This window comes from Mustela lutreola, chromosome X (genome assembly GCF_030435805.1).
Source record: "Mustela lutreola isolate mMusLut2 chromosome X, mMusLut2.pri, whole genome shotgun sequence".
Lineage (NCBI taxonomy): Eukaryota > Metazoa > Chordata > Mammalia > Carnivora > Mustelidae > Mustela > Mustela lutreola.
The window spans coordinates 36,212,454-36,232,408 of NC_081308.1; the positions used below are offsets into that span (position 1 = coordinate 36,212,454).

Genomic DNA, 19,955 nt, shown 5'->3' on the forward strand with positions numbered 1-19,955 from the left:
TCAAAAACGTAATCCTGAAAGAAGCCTAACACAAGAGAACATACTGTATGATTTTATTTATATGACATTCTAAAAAACAAACAAACAAACAAACTTAAGGGGCACCTGGGTGGCTTAGTCAGTTAAGCATTAACTCTTGATTTCGGCTCAGGTCACGATCTCAGGGTTGTGAGATGCAGCTGACCATCAGGCTCTGTGCAGTGTGTGGAACCTGATTAAGATTCTCTCTCTGGGGATGCCTGGGTGGCTCAGTAGGTTAAGGGTCTACCTTCAACTCAGGTCATGATCCTGGGATCGAGTCCTGCATAGGGATCCCTGCTCAGCAGGGAGTCCGCTTCTCCCTCTGCCAGCCTCTCCCCCTGCCTGCTTCTCCCCGTGCTTGTGCTCTCTCTCTCTCTCTCTGACAAATAAATAAATAAATAAATAAATAAAAGATTCTCTGTCTCCCTCGCTCTCTGCCCCTCCCCCCACCTCCCTCTTTTTCTCTTAAAACAGTTAAACTGTGTGATATTCTAGAATGAACAGAACTAATCTACAGTGGAAAAAGTAAGAACAGTAGTTGCCTCTGGCAGCTAGGGTTGGGTAATGACAGAGAAAGAACATGAGGAAACTTTCATGAGTGTCCTTTTTTCTTCCCCTCACTCTTTGCCTTCTTTTTTATTGGATTTGACTTTTTCTAATTGATTCTTTGTGTATTCTGGATACAATCCTTTGTCAACTATCATGTTGACAACTATCATGATAAAAATATCATCTCTATGTTAACTAACTAGAATTTATTTATTTATTTATTTATATTTATTTATTTTTTAAGGTTTTATTGGAACATCTTCACACTCGTCTGCTTACATCTTATCTGTGGCTGCTTTTGAGTTACTTTTTAAAAGATTTTATTTATTTATTTGCGAGAGAGAAAAAGAGAGCTTGAGCAGGGAGAGGGAGAAGCAGACTTTGCACCGAGCAGGGAGCCTGATGCTGGGCTCAATCCCAGGACCCTGAAATCATGACCTGAGCCAAAGGCAGACACTTAACTGGTTGAGCCACCCAGGTGCCTCACTAACAAGAATTCAAATAAAAATTTGAAGGAAAAAATTGTCTCCTTATTTTATTTATTTATTTTTTAAAAGATTTTATTTATTTATTTGACGCAGAGAGAGTTAGCAAGAGAGGTAATACAAGCAGGAAGAGTAGGAGAGGGAGAAGCAGGCTTCCTGCTGAGCAGGGAGCCCAATGTGGGGCTCCATCCCAGGACCCTGGGGATCATGACCTGAGCTGAAGGCAGACGCTTAACTGACTGAGCCACTCAGGCACCCCTTGTCTCCTTATTTGTGGCTTATGGTTTCACTTTTTCCTGTATGTCTTTTGATTAACATTAGGTCTTAGTTTAAGTGTATTCAAATGTGTAAGCTTTTCTTTACATTTTGTACTTTTTTTAATCTTACTTAAGAATTTCCCCCTATCACAAAATCATAAAGACAATCTCTTACATTATGTCCTAAAAGTTTTGCAGACCTTTTTTTCTTTGTAAGTATATAATTTGTGTAGTAAGAAAACAGGCTGACATCATGGGTACTGCTTCATGATATTTAGCATTATATTTTCAACATACTTTCATGTGAATAAATGTATCAGTAGTGTTGTGGGTGGGGTTTCCCAGGAAACCTACTCAGATAGAGATTTGGGTACAGGAAGTTGATTAGGTAAGGCTTTGGGGATCAACATGTATGGGAGAAGGGAGCGAAGCAGAATCAGAGGGAAGAGGAAGGGGGCAGAGGCAACAAGGGCTCCAACTTCATAGTTGAGAGGGCCTCGAAAGTCCCAGATTGAAGAGGGTTGCCCTTTATACTCCCATGTTGTTAGATGTGGCTGCCTCCAGCGAGGCTGTTTTGACAGTGGCTAAGGCAGCTGACTTCAACGGAATACAATTCCTGGAGATGGCTGCCAGATGAAGGCGGCCAACCGGTAGTATTCCCCATAGCCGGTCCCATCCTGAAAGAGTATCAGAACAGCACATCACAGAATCCACCATAGTTAGGGACAGTTCTGACTCTAACTAGCAGAAAACCCGGACAAACCTTCCTTAATAAACAGGAGTCTGTTTTGCTTAACAGAAGGTCTCCAGTAGATAATCGCTGCCATCAACAGCATCTGTCCTTTTTATCTGGAAAGCAAAAACGTTCTCAGATGTCCCCAGAAGACTTTCCCTGCAAATTAATTAGCCAGAGCTGGATCACAAGTACATCTCTAGGTACAGGGGAAGTTGGGAAAGTGGGAACAGGATTGTCATGAGTTTGTGCTTGGATCCCTGGACATTGCTGCTCTGAACAGTCTCCGGGTTCTGTTAGCATCAAGGAAGAAGGGAAAGGATTTTAGTCAGGCACTTAACAAAGCCTGCTACAAACAGAACTCTACGAAGTTATCTGGAATAACTGCATATGGATATAACTTACTGAAAGTCTCTGTTTTGCTACATGTTTGGTTGTTTTCGGCTTTTTGCTATTATTCACTGTGCTGCAATAAACATCCTTGTAATTTTTCTCTGCCCATATTCTCAATTATCTCTCCGGAATGAAGTGCAACATATGTAACTGTTCAGAGGAGGGAATGTGCTTTCAAAGAATCTTGATGCAGATTACCAAGGTGTACCTTTGAAAGGCCTCCAAATCTTTCAGAAGGCCATTCATTGTACCTTTACGATTTTATGTCTTCTGTTAGCAGTGAAGGAAGAGGCCTATCCTTACTGACACTGGATATTAACATTCTTGTTAATTTGCATCCGTTTTATATTTTTAAAAAGTACCTCATTTTAGTTTGCATTTTCTATTGATTTTTATTGTCCATATTTGCTAGTTTTTGCATTGTGGTCCAAAAACCGTGCTTTGGGCCTCTTGGGGTTTTTTTGGAAAGTATTGAGAGGTAATCGGTGTTTGGCTCTTGTGCTGTGGGGGTTAATTCCAGAATGCCTGAGCTTTTTGCTGGTCAAGGCATGAATATACTGATTAACAGTGTTTCCATTTAATGCTGTTGATGAAGGATTTCAACCTAGTTTGTTAGAATTATATATTGATAACAATGAGAGTGATAATTTGCAGGTGGTCTTGGTGTTAGGGACCACCCCCCAACCCAGGGCTCTGCTGCTGAGTCTGGGTACATTTCAGGAAAATGTCTACGTGTTAGGAATACCTAAATATATATTCATAATTAGTATTCACAGCAGCAGCAGAAGAGCTACGCAAGAGTACTTTGTAACATGAATATTTTTATGACCTATAAATTGTACTCTGTATAAATGCCAAAAGTATTTTTAAAAATCACTCAGAAAGGTAAAAGGAGAAAAAAATCATTTTGCTAATTAATCCAATGAAGAATGATGACATATGAATTTAGAAACATATGCCATAGCTATCTTAATGAGAAACATGGCATGGCTGTTTTAAAAACATTTACTGAATATATAGTTCATGAATAATAGATCTCTTACTCCAGTAGATATTTTCTTAGTGAAAAAGGGTTAACAGCTATTTTTATAGCAAAAACAAAATCAGAGTGCTACAGATCCAACAAAATGACTTGAATATTTTATTGTCTCTAAATATATGAATATATTGTACTAAAAATTTCTGGGATAATTTTTATTGCTTTTTTTATGACTTGTGTAATCATTATTGCACTTTATAATTTTTGCATACATTGTAGTTCTTGTATGTAAGTAATAAATATTTACTAGCTCAGAAAAATATCCTATAAGTCCACATGCACTTTAGGTTAAAGATACAGAAAAATAAATGTAAATAGTCAAAAATGACATTTACTATCACTTCTAAATTAGTAAGAGTTGTCTTTGAAATACAGAGTAATGACGTAAGCTAACTTAGTAAGCATTATGTGAAAATACATGGCCACTACAAGAATATACTTAAGTACATCTGTCAAAATAGTAAAGATGAAAAAGAATTAGACTACCCAGTTCTGATAAGAATACAGAGAAAACCCTATACTTACTAGGTAGAAATATCATGCAGTGTAGCTCTTTTGTGAACCAATTTAGCAGTACATAAACAGCACATAAAAATTATTCATAACTTTGCCTTAATAAATGTGTGAATCTAGTAGTCTAAGATAATAATCCTACACCCAGGGGCACCTGGGTGGTGCAGTCTGTTGAGCTTGACTCTGGGCTTGGGCTCAGGTCATGATCTCCGGGTCATGGGATCCAGCCCTGCATCGGGCTCCACGCTTGGGACTCTGTCTCCTTCTCCCTCTGCCCCTCCCATCCCCTCTCTCTCTCTAAAAAACAATAAAGAAATAAGTCTTCAAAAACAAATCCTACATCAATGGCATCTGGGTAGCTCAGTTGGTTAGGTGACTGCCTTCGGCTCAGGTCATGATCCCAGGATCTTGGGATTGAGCCCTGCATCTGGCTTTTTGCTGGGCAGGGAGCCTACTTCTCCCTCTACCTGCTACTCCACCTGTTTTTGCTCTCTCTCCCTCTCAACTAAATGAATAAATAAATCTTTAAAAAAAACTTACGTCAAGAGAAACCTGTATACACAAAGATATTTGTTGCAGTGCTATTTATAATGATGAAAATGATAAACAATGTAGACGTCCAAAAATTGGAGAATTAATAATTAATGAAGCCATTGAAATGTTACTTAAATTATAGTATATCTATATAATGAAGCTTAATGAATCTTTAAAATGGAGTGAGGAAGATCTCTGTGTGTTGCTTTTAGGTGATCTGTACATTATGGTGTTGACCGAAAGAAAGCAAGGTGCAGAAAAGTTGTAGTGTAGGGAATATATTTTGGGACTATAAATATAGCTATGTATTTTCTGATAGTTTTGAAAAGAAGAACAATGGAAAGATAAAGCAAGGACAAATGAAAGTGATTTCCTAAAGGAGAAGGCAGCGAATGTAGAAAGCACAAAGATGGCAGCTAGACCTCTCTGAATAGATCTTGTTTTATAATTTCGTTTTGAGTAAAAGATGGCCCCCAAAGATTCCCACCTCCTAGTATTTACATTCTTGTGAAGTTCCCTTGCCTTTGCAGCAGGGTTGGTCTGTGTGACCAGTAGAATTTGGCAGAAGTGATAGTATGTAACTTCCAAGATTAGACTCTAAAGGACAATGTGGCTTCTGTTTTATTCTTTTTCTCTTGGATCACTTGTTCTGGGGGAAGCCAGTTGTCTGGTTGAGCAGTCCCACATGGTGAGGATCTGAGCTCTGCCAACAGTCACGTGGGTGAACCATCTTGGAAGCAGATGTCCAGTCCCAGTTAAACCCTGAGATGACTGCAACCCTAGATGACATCTTGACTGTATTTCATGAGAAACCCTGAGCTAGAACCACCCAGCTAACACCATTCCAGATTTCTGACACTCAGAATCTGTGAGATAATAAATACTTGTTATTTTAAGTTCGATTTTATTTGCCAGGCAGCAATTGTTTAAAATATTAAACAATTAATACTTAATGATTAATATTTAATGATTAAAATAATCATTCTTACAAATTGAAGACAAACTGAAACAAATGAACCCAAGCATATATCAAGTTGGTGGCAAAACTACAGAGAATAATTATTCCATGGGGCTTGCAAACACAGTATTTTTACAGTACATCCCTAGTGAACTAGCTCCTAAGGACAATAAGAACTGCAAATAAATCTGAAATGGCATTCAATGGTGTAATTGTCAGCAATAACATTGATATTGTTACTCTGACGCTCCTCTATATAGTAGAATCAACCGAATAAGTCATTATGTTAATGTCATTAAGAACCAAGATTTTACACATGGGAGAAAAGAGATACAAACACAGAATTAAAGAAATTAAGTAAAAATCCTTTAATCTTTCATTTGGATTGGAAATAGCAGTATGAATGTGTAATTTATTTTTCTTTCTCTAAGAAATATGTCTTTCCTAGCTCGGTGTACTGAAAAGGCCTAAAAGAAATGACAACATAATAGCAATAAATACCCAACATCCAGATTATGGTGACTAAATATAATTTAAAACAAACAAACAAACAAACAAAAAACACAGAGCTTCTTAGGGAAGAGCTAATTTCAGTTCTGAGGCTGGAAATATATAAAAGATGAACCTAGAATATCCTAACTAGAAATTAAGCACTACAAGGGTTGTATTAAAGGATTAAGGAACCAGCTTTTTAAGGAGTTCTCACTGGCCCGAGATAGAACACTTTAAGCATGAAAAAGCATAATGACTACAAAGTAGTGTATGTATTTATACATCAAATATTTTAGAACTCCATGAGTTCACCCTGATACTAAAAAATAAAACCTTGAATGGCCTGGGTGATTCAGTCGTGATCCCAGAGTTCTGGGTTGGGCTCCCTGCTCTGGGAGGAGTCTATTTCTCCTTCACCCTCTGCCCCTCTCCCACCTTGTGCTCTCTCTCTTTCTCAAAATAAATAAATAAATAAATAAAATCTTAAAAAAAAAAACAAAAACCACCTCACTGGTCACTTTTTGGAGGCTGCTAGGACACCAACTTATTAATCATAAAATTGAGAAAGGAAAAAAAATTAAACGCCTATTCTGCCTGCCTGTATTTAAGAGCATTCGGAATTGATGAGAAAGCTTAAAAAGTTTTTAAAAAAGTTAAAGTTAAAAAAAGAATTAAAAAAAAATTCAAGCTCATAAGGAAAATCACCATTTATGAAGGAATAGCTCAGGTTATGGAAAGGCTTCAATATGTTGATCTGAGTGGTGGTTATGTGGATGCATAATATAAAAATATTCCTCAAGCTGTTTACTTAGTTTTTGTGCATTTTATTGTTGGTAAAGTACAGCTCAATTTAATAATTTTACCTCAGTTTAAAAAAATGACCCTTGTGCCTTCCAGTGAAGGGTAATAGATGTACACGGCTCACCATGAAATATCCTTGCCAAAAAAATTGAACCTGAATCTAGCCATGGCTGCAGATGTAACTGGGCTTCCAGAAAGTAAAGGGGACAGAGGAGCATGTGAAATCATACCAACAGGATTCAACCAGACAAACTGAGAATATGGGACATTCTACAGGGCAAATGATATTGTTCCTCTGGTGAATAAAAATGATATACAGGAATGGGGAAAGGGGAAGAAAGGATTCTAGATGAAGAGAGAATTAAGAGCTATGTTAACAAAAACAATACTTGGCCATTATTTGGGTCTTGATTCAGGGAAACCACCTGTAAAAAGCCGTTTTTATTTATTTATTTATTTATTTGACAGAAATCACAGGTAGGCAGAGAGGCAGGCAGAGAGAGAGGAGGAAGCAGGCTCTCCGCTGAGCAGAGAGCCTGATATGGGGCTTGACCCCAGGATCCTGGGATCATGACCTGAGCCAAAGGCAGATGCATTAACCCACTGTGCCACCCAGGCGCCCCTAAAAAGCCATTTTTGAGACAACCAGGAAAACTTGAACCCAGACTAGGTATTCGATTATATTAAGGAATCAGTGTTAATTTTATTAGGTGTGATAATGGTACTGTGTTCATAAAGTCTGTATCCTGTTAGAGACTTAAGTATTTATGGGTGAAATTATGTCATTTCCTTTAAAATAAGTCCCGGGAGGGGGCGGGGGTAAGTACGGAGGGAAATAAATGAAGCAAGAAAGCCAAAGTAGGGCGCCTGGGTGGCTCAGTTGGTTAAGCAACTGCCTTCGGCTCAGTTCATGATCCCGGAGAGCCAGGACTGAGTCCCGCATTGGGCTCCCAGCTCCATGGGGAGTCTCGTTCTCCCTCTGACCTTTTCCCCTCTTGCTCTCTCACTGTCTCTCTCAAATAAATAAATAAAATCTTAAAAAAAGAAAAGAAAGCCAAAGTAGTAGTAACTCTTACAGCTGAGTGACAGATGAACTGGGATTTATTAAACTATTCTCTATTTTTCCGCATGTTATTAAGTTATTGAGCTTCAAACTCACTCTTCTATACTCTGCCTTTTGATGGGGGGGTGGGAAGCGAGCGTTCGCTTTTCAGCTTGGCCCACGACTTCCTGCTAGACTCCGCCTATAGGGGGCGATAGAGGGAGACTGCAAGGCGGGAGGAGGACGTAGCGACTTAAACTCCTTTCTGTTCTTCCTTGTTCCCTCCTGTCAGCTTCCTGCTGCTGTCAGCATTCCCCCAGAACATTTCTTCACCGCCGCCCCAGCAGCGCCTTTCGTTGTCTGCAGCTGAATCCGGTTCGTCGTTTTCCAGGATTCACAAAACCAGACTTATCCCACCCCCATCAGCAACACCGGCATGAGGTGAGTAGCACCCCCTCCTCAGGGGTCTCGGTCCCAGTTCCACCGAGCCCTTCCTCCAAGGTTCAAAGTTGTAACAATTCCATTCTCTCTCCTTTGTACCCCAGCCCTGGGGCTGGTAGCCGCTTCCTGCGCTGACTTTCTTGACGATCCCTCAGACCTCTCTTTTCACCGCTCGAGTTAGCTCAACAACTTTATGCCTAGTTAACGTTTTGTTTGTTTTGCTTTTTAAATAGTAAATCCCGTCTGTTCAAATTAACTAACGCGCTTTCTACCTCCCGACTGGTCCCCGATGAGAGGTACCCGGACTCCCATCAGTCATGGGTTGAGGGCTGCGTTCGGGGGGCTCATCCCCCAGCATTCCTGGTCTGCCACATGGGTAGCAAAGCCAACTTCAGCAGCTGAGCAGGTTCCAGTGGCAAGTAATACAGGCGCCACGAATTGGAAGTTGCGCCAGTGTGCACTAAAGTGATAAAGAAGGTGGGGGCGGCTCGGCGATTTTGCTACGCAGCCAGATGCCCTTTATAAAACATTAATTTCTAATTACGGAAGCGTTAATTGTCCTTGAAGGACAGTTAGGAAGAAAAAACTGAAGTTCTCTCTGTCACCAGCCCCAGTTCTGATTTCCTTCTCTTCCCTCCTACCCAGAGGCAGCCAGTGTTACCGCTTATCATTTACATGTGTTTTTCTACATATATATGCTTAAAACATATATGGCTTTATGTGTAGGTTTAATTTTTTTTGCATAGTAATACGTATCTTTTTGCAAGTTGCTTTATTCACTAAACAATTTGTCTTGTATGTCACTCCATATGATGACGTATACACCCACCTCATTCGTTTCTTTCTTTTGTTTTTAAGATTTTTATTTATTGGGGCACCTGAGTGGCTAACCTGATTAATCGGCTTCCTTCAGCCCAGGTCATGATCTCAGGGTCCTAGGATCCAGCTGTGCATCAGGCTCCCTGCTTAGGAGGAGCCTGCTTCTCCCTCTCCCTGTTTTCTCTCTCTCTACCTGTCTCTGTCAAATAAATCATAAAATCTTAAAAAAAAAAAAAACCCTCTTATAAAAAAAAAAGATTTTTATTTATTTGAGGGGGGAAGGGCAGAGGGAAAAGCCGACTTCCCTCTGAGCAGGGGAGTCTGAGGCAGGGCTCGATCCCAGGATCCAGAGATCATGACCTGAGCCAAAAGTCAGGCGGTTAACTGTCTGAGCCACCCCGTCGCCCCATCTCATTCTTTTCACCTGCTTCGTAATATTCCTTATTAAGGGTGCATATGCCCTTGTTTATTTCCCTCTTGCCCTATGTTCACTCTTACCCACATTCTATGATTCATGTTCATGTCCCTGCATCTTTGTACCTGTTCAGCAGTGTTTATTTCTAGAGTCGAGACAGTAGAAGAAATGTTGGGTCAGATAGAATGCATATTTGCAACTTGCATTAGATGTTAAAAATATGTCCTCCAAAAGGTGGTTGCAGTTTACGGGCTGTGATATTGTGATTGGTAATAAGAAATATAAATTTGGCCTCCCTTTCGTTTCTCGCATACAGCTCCTAAAACCCTTGGAATTTCCGAAGTGTTGAGAGCAACAAAGGTGTCTTTTGTTATGTTAATGAGTGACGTTTGGGCTGCACCTAAGGATGGGGGCTGGTTGCCAGGGGAACCAAGTATGAATAAAGGGTTGGAACTTTCAGTCCCACCCCCTGACCTCCCCGGAGGGGAGAGGGGCTGGAGGTTGAATCAATCACCAATGGCCAATGATTAAATCAGTCCTGACTTTGTAATGAAGCCTCCATAAAACCCCAAAGGACCGCGTTCGTGGAGCTTTCAGGTTGTTGAACATGTGGAGTTTTGGGCACAGTGGCAAGCCTGGAGAGGGCATGGAAGCCCCTCGTCCTTTCCCCATACCTTGCCCTGTGGATCTCTTCCATCTAGCTGTTTCTGGGTTATATCCTTTTATAACAAACCGGTGATCTAGTAAGTAAGATGTTTCTCCGAGTTCTGTGAGCCGCTCTAGCAAATTAATCGAATCCCAGGAGATGGTCATTGGAACCTCCAGTCTATAGCTGGTCAGTCAGAAGCAGGGGAACAGCCTGCCTTGCGACTGGCATCTGAAGTTGGTGTAGGGTGGCTGGGGGCAGGGGAACAGCCTTGTAGGACTGAACTCTTTAACCTGGGCAGTCTGGTGCCATCTCCGGGTAGGTGGTATTGGAATTGAGTTGAATTCTTGGGACTCAACTGCTGGTGTCAGTGCTTGCTTGCTTGCTTGCTTGCTATTGTGTGGAAAGCCCTTGCCCCAGTTTTGGATTTGGGTCCGGGAACCCAAAAGGGTTGGTGTTCAGTGAATTGGGATTTGCTAGACTGTCCGTGGCTCACAGAAGCATGTGGTTTGGGAAAAGAAAGGATGAAGGGAAGGAGAGTGGTGGTGAAGCTCTTTATTCCTGGGTGTCCATGTGGTCACCCAAGGAACGGAGCAGCAACTGTGCTGCGTTCAGTTACTAAACAAGGACTCAGCTCCTGGGCAGTTGGAATAAGGAAGTGCATACTGATGAGAAAAAGGCAAAATATTCAATCCCTTGGTCATTGTTATCTGTAATAGCTAAACTAAAAGGGAACGCTCAGTTGGACTTTGATGTTAGTCCAGATTCCGATTTCAGTGAGTCTGAGCTTTGGCCATTAGACTCAAAGCGGCCCCCCAAGGTAAAAGTACTGTGGGGGAAGGGTAAAACCAGGAAACTTTTGAAACTAGGGGGGCTGTAGTGTGAAAGAGTTGTTTTCATTTTGTCTGTCAGTATCCTCGGCTTCCTGAGGAAGTTTCACTGAACGGGTTTGGGGGAGTAACTGATTGGGGGCCACTGGTGTTTCTGGTCTGAATTCCTCTGGGTGGAAGAGCGTGTTTGGGTGGCTGTGGGACCCACCGGTCACTATGGAACAGTCCCAGGTGTCTGTTAGTGATCCAGACATTCCCGAGGTGGTGGACTGCATGAAAGCCACCTTGTTAATTCTTAGAAAGGGGACTGTCCTTAACCTGCATCAATGCCAAGTGGGAACCCCGATGAAGCCAGCTGATAGGCTTCCTATGCAAGGCATCTGGGACTGGCTTTATGATGACGGAGATATTAACCCGTCCAGTATGCCCATTACCCAGGTCAGGGTAAATGCTGTGGCTTGAGGGGATCCCTTTCAGAGAGTGCCCCGTGTAACCTCATTGTTGCAAAACCAAAAAACAGCTCGGGAAGCCTCATCAAATTTCTTGTCTCAGTTTCTCTTCAGGTACCTTACAGATGCTAATAGAAACTGTAGGTTAATTAACAAGCCAATGGGGAGAGTCAGGGGATGCTGCTGAACTAGGTGGAAAATTTTGAAGTTACTAAGAAATATGGTGAATAAAGTGAATATTGATAGGAGCGAAACAAAGAGGAAACATAAAGGGGACTCATCCCAGCCGGGTGGAAATTTTTAGATGATTAGTAAGAAATGGGTGAACTGGGTTTTTTGTTTTTTTTGTTTAGTATATATAAATTGCGTAAGCTTTTAAAAAAAGAAATAGGATGAATAAAACACTGATGGGATAAAAACAAAGGCTTTAATATAGCCCTATCTAATGTTGGTCAGGCCAAATGGACCCCTGTTGCTCCCCCAACATTAAACGGCCCCAAACAATTCTGCTTTATTTATCCCTGTTCAGAGAAATTTTTACAAGCTGGAAGGCAAAAATTACAATGAAGTACCAGACCAGCAACTGCGTGAGTGAGCAGTTTGGCAGATTAATCAAGATAAAAAGATTGACAAAAGGGTTAGGGTCCCTTGGCTTGACCCTCTCACTGGGGACCCAGAGCCTTTGTAGCACAAGAAGTGCATAAAGTGGTCAGAGAAGAGAAGTTTCCCTGAGTCCTTGATCTGGGAGTCCCATAAACCATGGTACCAGAACCCATTGGTAAAGCCCTGACTCCTGCCACAGTTAGATTGACAGAATGTCAAAACACAGGATTGATAGGATTATGAAAGTTGGAATGCTGAAGCCAATACTCTCTAAGGAAATCATGTTGACTTTACCTGAATGCTTTATGGGGATGGATATTAAATGTGGCTGAGGAACACTTCCCTACCCTATATAACCTGATGATGAAGTCCTAACAGAGGCTACAGCTAGGAATGTGAGTTGATAGAATCATGGTAAAAGTTTGTAGGAGGATTTGTATGTTTGAATAGACTTTATGGGAAAGGATTGCATTTCTTTTACCTGATGGTTAAAAGGCAAAATATTAGGGATTGATAAGGGGTGGACATAGTATCTGATGGGAATCCTTCCCCTACCTAGTAACAGAAGGCATATACATATGCCCTTCGAGCAATAAATATTAAGTAGACCTGCTAAATGGGAACCAGTAAGATGTCTGAGCCCATGCAGTGGAGGGTGTAAACTGGAATGCTGGTCGAAACCAATTCTTGGCAATAGCGCTTCATAGAGTGTAGACTGAAGCTTATGGCAAGAGCCTGGGACCGCCTCCCAGTGACCACTACTGGGACTTTGGGGAAGGGAGTTTTTTTGAAAGGCATTTGCTACCTTGCTGTGTGGGGTATTAATTGAAGGTGAGGGACATACATGATCTTGAAACCTGAAATACCCACAATGTCTAGAATGATGTTGGAAAAACACCTTAATGGGGATGGCAGTGCCTAGGGAATGCCAGCAGAAGCTTCCTCAGGAGCAGGGAGCCCCTTTTCCCCTGGGACTGACTCAGGAATGGTATGGGGAGCTTGCTGGGTTCTCTCATCACTTAGTACCTATAAACAGCTCCCGACTGACAGATAAAGAGCTGCTTGAAATGTGGACAGAAGTTCCACGGTTGGGGGCGGGGGGTAGAATGGACATCATCTTGCTTGGAAGGCCTCCATTCTGATTGAAAAAGGTAAAAAACCCAGCTCAGTGGCCTGAACTGCATGCTGTTTCACTAGCCGTGATGGAAGAACTGAACTGTGATAAAAAGCCAGTATGTTTGACTTGTTACTGACTAATGGGCAGTAACCAGTGGGCTGAGCTGCTGGTCAGCAGGAGGGCGGTGGAAACGTGGCCCATTAAATAGATGCCCATGCAGGGCCTAGTCCTATGGAAATTTAAGGGGTGTATTAAGGTAGGACATGTCAACGCCCATCAGAAGAACTCCCTTCTGGGTTTGGAAGGTGATTTGAACAAACACATCCCCACGTGCTCCTTGGAGGTGGCTGCCTAGGTCCATGAGATGAGTGGACACTGCAGAGATGGGCTGGTTCCAGACTTGTTCCTCTGGTACCTTTTGAGGCACAGAATGTTAGTAAGAATTGTTCTGTTTTGGCAAAGGAGACAGAGACTGCAGATGGCCTTGTGGCAGATTTTTTGGTGGGAGAGACCTTAACATAGCTGGCGAGTGAGCCTGATGCTGGCAGCAGGGAGTGGGGGGCACCATGAATGGGTCCTGACAGCAGGAGTCACTGACTCTAGACTGGCTTTGCTTTCCCAGTGGGAGAGGCGGACACTCCCATGCTGGGAAAGAACCAGAACTGAAGATAGGGCGCTACCTTGTACAGGCCATCCACACTTCAGACGGGGGAATGTACTTTACAGCTGATAATGACCAACACTTGTCAGGGATATCCTCCTCAAAGTACTAGTTAGACAGAGAATGAAGGGGGCGATTAAACAGTGGTTGTTGGGGAGCCTGGGTGGCTCAGTGGGTTAAGCCTCTGCCTTCGACTCGGGTCGTGATCTCAGGGTCCTGGGATGGAGCCCTGCATTGGGCTCTCTGCTCAGAGGGGAGCCTGCTTCCCTCTCTCTCTCTCTGCCTGCCTCTCTAACTACTTGTGATCTCTCTCTCTGTGTCAAATAAATAAATAAAAAATCTTTAAGAAAAAAAAGCAGTGGTTGTCTAAAAGTGGGGGGTCAGTGTGGGCAAGGAGGAGAGACACACATGAAGGGGGGCTGGCTTACAGGCTTGCACCAGTGTGTTCCCACACACAGTGCGAACACGAGGAGGCTAACCCCTGGATAGATTCCTGTTTTTCTGGTGGATCTGGGGAAGAGAGGGTGTGGAAGGTGCTAGTATTCTTTTCCACACCGCCTCAACTTTTTTTTCTCTACTCGACGCAGTGTCACAAGGACCCCTATGGGGGCTGCATTGATTCCTAAGCAAGAAACTGCAACTGTGTATTTTTAACTTTTGTGTCCGAATTCCTAAGGGCCCAATGGGGCAGGATAGGCCTTAACCCCTTTTGGTGAAATTGGGGCTAACAGTGAACACTCAGCTGTCGGTAAAGATAGCCCACCAGTTCTGCACGTGGGTAACCTCACCTTATCTGACTAGAACTGCACTGAGGGGGAGGGACTTGCTAGACTAGTTTTGCCGCCTGGAGTCTACCCCAGCGCAGTGACCAAACCTAATGTCCCTTCCAGAGGTGGGAAGGTTTGGGTATAAATGAAGGGGAAGAAAAATAGTAGCTGAGGGGTAAGGGAATGAATACAGGGGTTATATATAATGAGGGAAATCCAATATTACATTGACATCACCAAAGAGGCTTCGAACAGGTGCTGTTCCTTCTTAGCCTGAGTATACCAGATGCCTGAGAGAGTGAAGCCGTGTAGTGTACTCTTGTTTTTGGGACCTGAGGGGATGGCATGAAAGCCTACAAACCTGAGTGGCCAGCCGTCTGCGAGGAGGACTGCTCGTCCTCCGTATGATGCTGGACTGGATAGTTATTAATAACTGGATGATATCTCTTTTGAGTTTTATGATTGTTTTGCTATGAGGAATCCATATTCGAAGACCAGGGTGGACTGTGATATTGTGGTTTATAATAAGACATATATTAGGTCTTCGTTTCAGGAGTAAGGAAACTCCTAAAACCTTTGGAATTTCCTCAGTGTTGAGAGCCTTGAAGGTGTCTTTTGTTATGTTCATGAGTGACTTGGACTGCACCTAAGGAATGGGGCTGGTTGCCTTGGGAACGAACCTTGTGATTAGAAGGTTGGAAATTTCAGTCCCACCCCTCTGATGGGTATGTGTGTGTGTGGGGGGGGTTATTGAATCAATCACCATTGGCCATTGATTTAAACTAAAAGGATGGGGTTCAGAGAGCTTAGGGGTTGGTGAGCAGGTAGAACTGTGGGTAGAGTGGCGCACCTGGAGAGGGCATGGAAACTTCTCATCCTTTTCCCATACCTCCCCCTGTGCCTCTCTTCCGAATGGCTGTTCTGAATTATATCATTCTATAATAAACCAATGATCTAGTAAGTAAAATGTTTCTCTGAATTCCGTGACCCGCTCGAGCAGATGAAAACCCAAGGAGTAGGTCGTTGGAACCTAGCCGGTCAGTCCGAAGGACAAGTCAACATAGACTTACAACTGGTGTTTGAATTGAGTTACCAAGAAGGTAATCATTGGAACCTCCTATCTATCTATAGCCATTGGTCAGATGCATAAGTAACAAACGGCTTTTGTGACTGGTGTCTGAGGAGAGGTGTGTGTGGCATTGAGGGTGGAGGAGGACTGGTGGCAATCTTGTAGGACTGAATCCTTAACCTGTAGAATCTGATACTCGTTTCCAGGTGTAGTTAGTGTCAGAATTGAGTTGAATTCTCAGGTACCCTGTTGGTGTCTAAGAATTGTTCCTCATTGTGGGGAACCCTGCTCCCCACACATTGGAAATTGTGTTTCAGAGTATCTCGAAGGCAAGTGACCTAGGAGGGTGCCAGTGCTCTTACTACAGGATGTAACATAGCTGCCTTATCCTACATATCCCATCTGGCCCTCATCTGTGTTCCTTTAGCAGAAGATAACACGAGTGAGAGCTGTTTGCCCTAACCATGCCACAAAGCAACAGACACCTTCTGCACCCTACTCCCTAAGGGGCCACCAAGGTGGAACTACGGTACTCAAGCTGGAGGTACCAATACCCTCAGGGAGTCTGAATTCAGCGTGGCTGCAGTGTGTGCTCTCCAGCTGAGAGTAGAGTCTCATGGAGACTGTTGGATGGGACTTTCCTGAGCCCACGTGACAACCCCTAGCCACTCTTGGAAATAACTAAGTGCATTTTGTGGGGGCTCTGAGGGCCTTGCATGAGCAAGGCGGGGCGGTAGTTTGGTTATACCTAGCTTTTCTTTTATGCAACCAACAGTGGACCTGGTGCCTGTGGGTGTGGGAGTTATGGAGAGAAAGCTACATAGAATCTCTCTCAGTTATCCGCCTGTATTCTAGGGCTGGGATCCCATGATGCGCTCTCTAAAGATGTGAAATCTGCAAATATTAACTACCTCATAGATATCTGAAAAGAAACTTTTTTCGGGGATAGGAAGGAATCAGCAAGGCCAAGGATCTGAGGTGGGAATGTGCTTTATCATGTTCAAGGAATGATAAGGAGGCTGGTTGGTACAGAGAGTGTGAGGGGGGCAAGAAGAAGGAAAGGATGTGAGAGAGATAATGATAGGGACTAGAGACTCGCTCTGCTTTTCCAGATCGCTTCCTGCCCAAGGGTTGTTCTAAATCTCATAGCTTTTTCAGGCCAGGTCTTGATTTCTTTGGTGATTCAGTTCCCTCAAAACCTCAGTAGTCCTCTGATCTTTTTGTTTTAGACGTTGACCACGTTCTCTTCCTAGATGTGGTTGTGGCATCTGCCTTACGTATCTGTCTCCTTGTTCCTGCGCTGCTCCCTTTTGAAACTTAACAGAGCAGGCTTAGATGAGAAGGGCACCACTACCTTCTGTCTGATTGTCACTTTAGGGCAGAGTGCCCCTGTTTAAGGAGTTTTATAAGCCTTTGTGTCAAAAGCTCAGGTGGTTCCACAGGGTAACACTGAACATGAGGAACCAAATGACAGACCACCAGAGTGATCGGTCACTGCTGTGGAAAAGCCACTTCTAAACTACAGGTAAGCAGTTTTAGAGAAAGCCATGGAAGCTGGTAACTGGATCCTAGCGGGGAAGCTACAAAGGGTCGCCCTCCCCCAGACCAGGGAGATGGATAAGAAACGGCCTTGTGACAGTCTCCCATAAGATAGGGGCGAGAAGCAGCACTATAACAACTCCCTGTGCTTAACTCCCTTTATTCCAGGAGGCATCACAGAGGATTTGGCCCTGAGTTGGGTCAGACTGCAGATCCATTGTTTATGGGGCCTAGGTGGAGATATGCAGGGGCACCAGATGTCATGAGGGAGTTGTTCCCCTCCACCTTTGTCACACAAAGCCCTTTTCAGTCTTGTCTTACTATTTGGGATACAGAAGCAGTCAGCTCTCCCTTCTTCCTCCCTTCCTCCCTCCCTTCCTTTTTTCAAGATACTGAGATAGAACAGAGGGAAAGAGAGAATCTCAAGTAGACTCCATGCCCAGCAGGGAGCTGGACGTGGGGCTCAATCTCACAAACCTGAAATCACGACCTGAGCCAAAATCAAGAGTCGGAGGCTCAAGAGCCACCCAGGCTCTCTAGCAGTCAGCTTTTCTAGTCTTGCATCCCCAAATATCTTACCGTTTCTGCAGCTTAACCAGCCCATTCTTGCCTGAGCTTTCTTTTAACACCTTGCTGACTTTAGCAAGTAACCATCAATTCATACTCCTGACATCGCATACCATCCTCCTTTCTGAAAGCTGTAGGGTCTGGAGGCACTTAGTGCGACTTTCTTTTATTACAGGTAACATCTGCTGTTTAACAAGACAAGACTCTCCATCTTTCTATCCTCCAATATCATTTTCCTTCTTGTGCACTGGTGCAAACAACAAAACTTTCATTATTGCTGATCTTACCTGACCGGGTAGGTGAACAGGTCACTGGGACAGCCCTCCCTGCTGTCATTCAGAAACCTGGGCTGACTGAGGCTTTGCTTGCTTCTACACGTGGCTACCAAGGTCATCCTTAGGACTGAGGTGTGGAGCTGTCTCTGTTATAGCTGGCTGCAAGGGGAGAAAAGTATACATTAGTATGTTTGCGAGGTTTACATGGACAGGCTGGAAATGGTATATGAAATTCGTGCTCTCATTCTTGCATGTGGCCACACCTGACTGCAAGGGAGGCTGGGAAATGTGTGCCCAGGAAGAAGAGGAGAGCATGGAGTAGGTGAGCAGCTTGCAGTCTCTATGGAGTAGTTGTACTGGCAGTGTGGGTGGTGAGAAGTGGCTGAATTCTGGATTTATATAGAATGTAGAGACCTCAGGGGCATCTGGGTGGCTCAGTCAGTTAAGCATCTGCTTTCAGCTCAAGTCAGGGTCTTGGGATTGAGCCCCACGTCAGGCTCCCTGCTCAGTAGAGAGTCTGTTCTTCCCTCTCCCCCTGCCTACCGCTCCCCCTGCTTGTGTCCTCTCTCTGTCGCATAAATAAAAATAAAATATTAAAAATAAAAGAAGATAGACACCTCAGAATTTGTTGACACCATGGTTTTGGGCCTGAAACGTTGGAAGGATAGAGTTGCTGTATGCGAGGATGGGAAAGGCTATCGAGAACTCCGTTTCAGACACGTGATTTTTGAGGTACCCACATGGAGACATTAAATAGGCAGTTGGAGATGTGGGTTTATAGTTCAAAGAAGTGGCCAGGACTGAATATATAAACGTGAGGGGGAGGGTTTGGTACATATATGGTATTTAAAGCTATTAAACTGCACTAACTACAAAACTATATAGAGTAATACTGAATTTCATTGATTCTACAAAGTACATTTTTTTACATCTTAAGATCTTTAAAACTGGAATGCATCTTACAACACTAAATATGGTCTTCAATTATTATGATTGATAGTGTTTTCTTTGTTAGTATAATTTAAAATAATGATGTCTTGCAACTGATGTACCCCAGATTCAATGAAACCATAATACTAAGAGTAAAAACGATGATGCTATTGAATATTTACTGTGCATCAGACACTGTGCTAAGCCACTTCCATGATTATCTTTACATGTAGTTATAGGAGTGTTAAGCGCTCAGGTGCTGGGACATGACTGCATAGATCTGTATTCTGGCTCCGAGTTTATAGACCATATGACCTTGGTGAAATGCTTACTTTGTTCCCTACTTTCCTAATCTCTAAAATGGGATGATAATAGTACCTAACTTACAGGTTTATTATGAGGATTGAAAGAATTAGTACACGTGTAGTTCTTAGAAGAGAGCTTAAAACAGTAACTGCTAAATTGTTCACATTATTAACAAAATTAACATTGTTAAAACTGTGGAGAATATATGTATGTATGTAAAAATTCATGAAATCTTGCCAATTATAACGACATGGGTGGAGCTAGAGATTATTATGCTTAGCAGACTAAGTCAGAGAAAGACAAATACCTTATGATTTCACTCGTATGTGTAATTTAAGAAACAAAACAAATGAGCAAAGGGAGAAAGAGAGGCAAACCAAGAAATAGACTCTTAGCTATAGAGAACACACTGATGGATACCAGAAGGGAGGGGTGTAGGGGATGGGTGACATGGTGATGGGGATTAAGGAGGGCCCTTGTGATGAGCATTGGGTATTGTATGGAAGTGTGGGATCACTGTATTGTATACCTGAAAGTAATATAACACTACATTAAGTAACTGGAATTTAAATTAAAAAAAAAGAAAAGAAAAGAAAAGAGGGCGCCTGGGTGGCTCAGTGGATTAAGCCTCTGTCTTTGGCTCAGGTCATGATCTCAGCGTCTTGGGATCAAGTCCCATATCAGACTCTCTGCTCATCAGGAAG

The 19,955-nt window shown here is 42.9% G+C and overlaps 1 protein-coding gene across 1 annotated transcript in view; it reads left to right on the top strand.

Annotated features, from left to right (window-relative positions):
- USP9X (ubiquitin specific peptidase 9 X-linked) overlaps window positions 1-19,955 on the top strand; it is a 461,171-nt gene that overhangs the window by 286,888 nt on the left and 154,328 nt on the right. The window contains exon 4 of the mRNA XM_059158617.1: window positions 8,110-8,258. The gene's annotated coding sequence lies outside the window, so the exon portion shown is untranslated. The remainder of the gene's footprint in view (window positions 1-8,109; window positions 8,259-19,955) is intronic.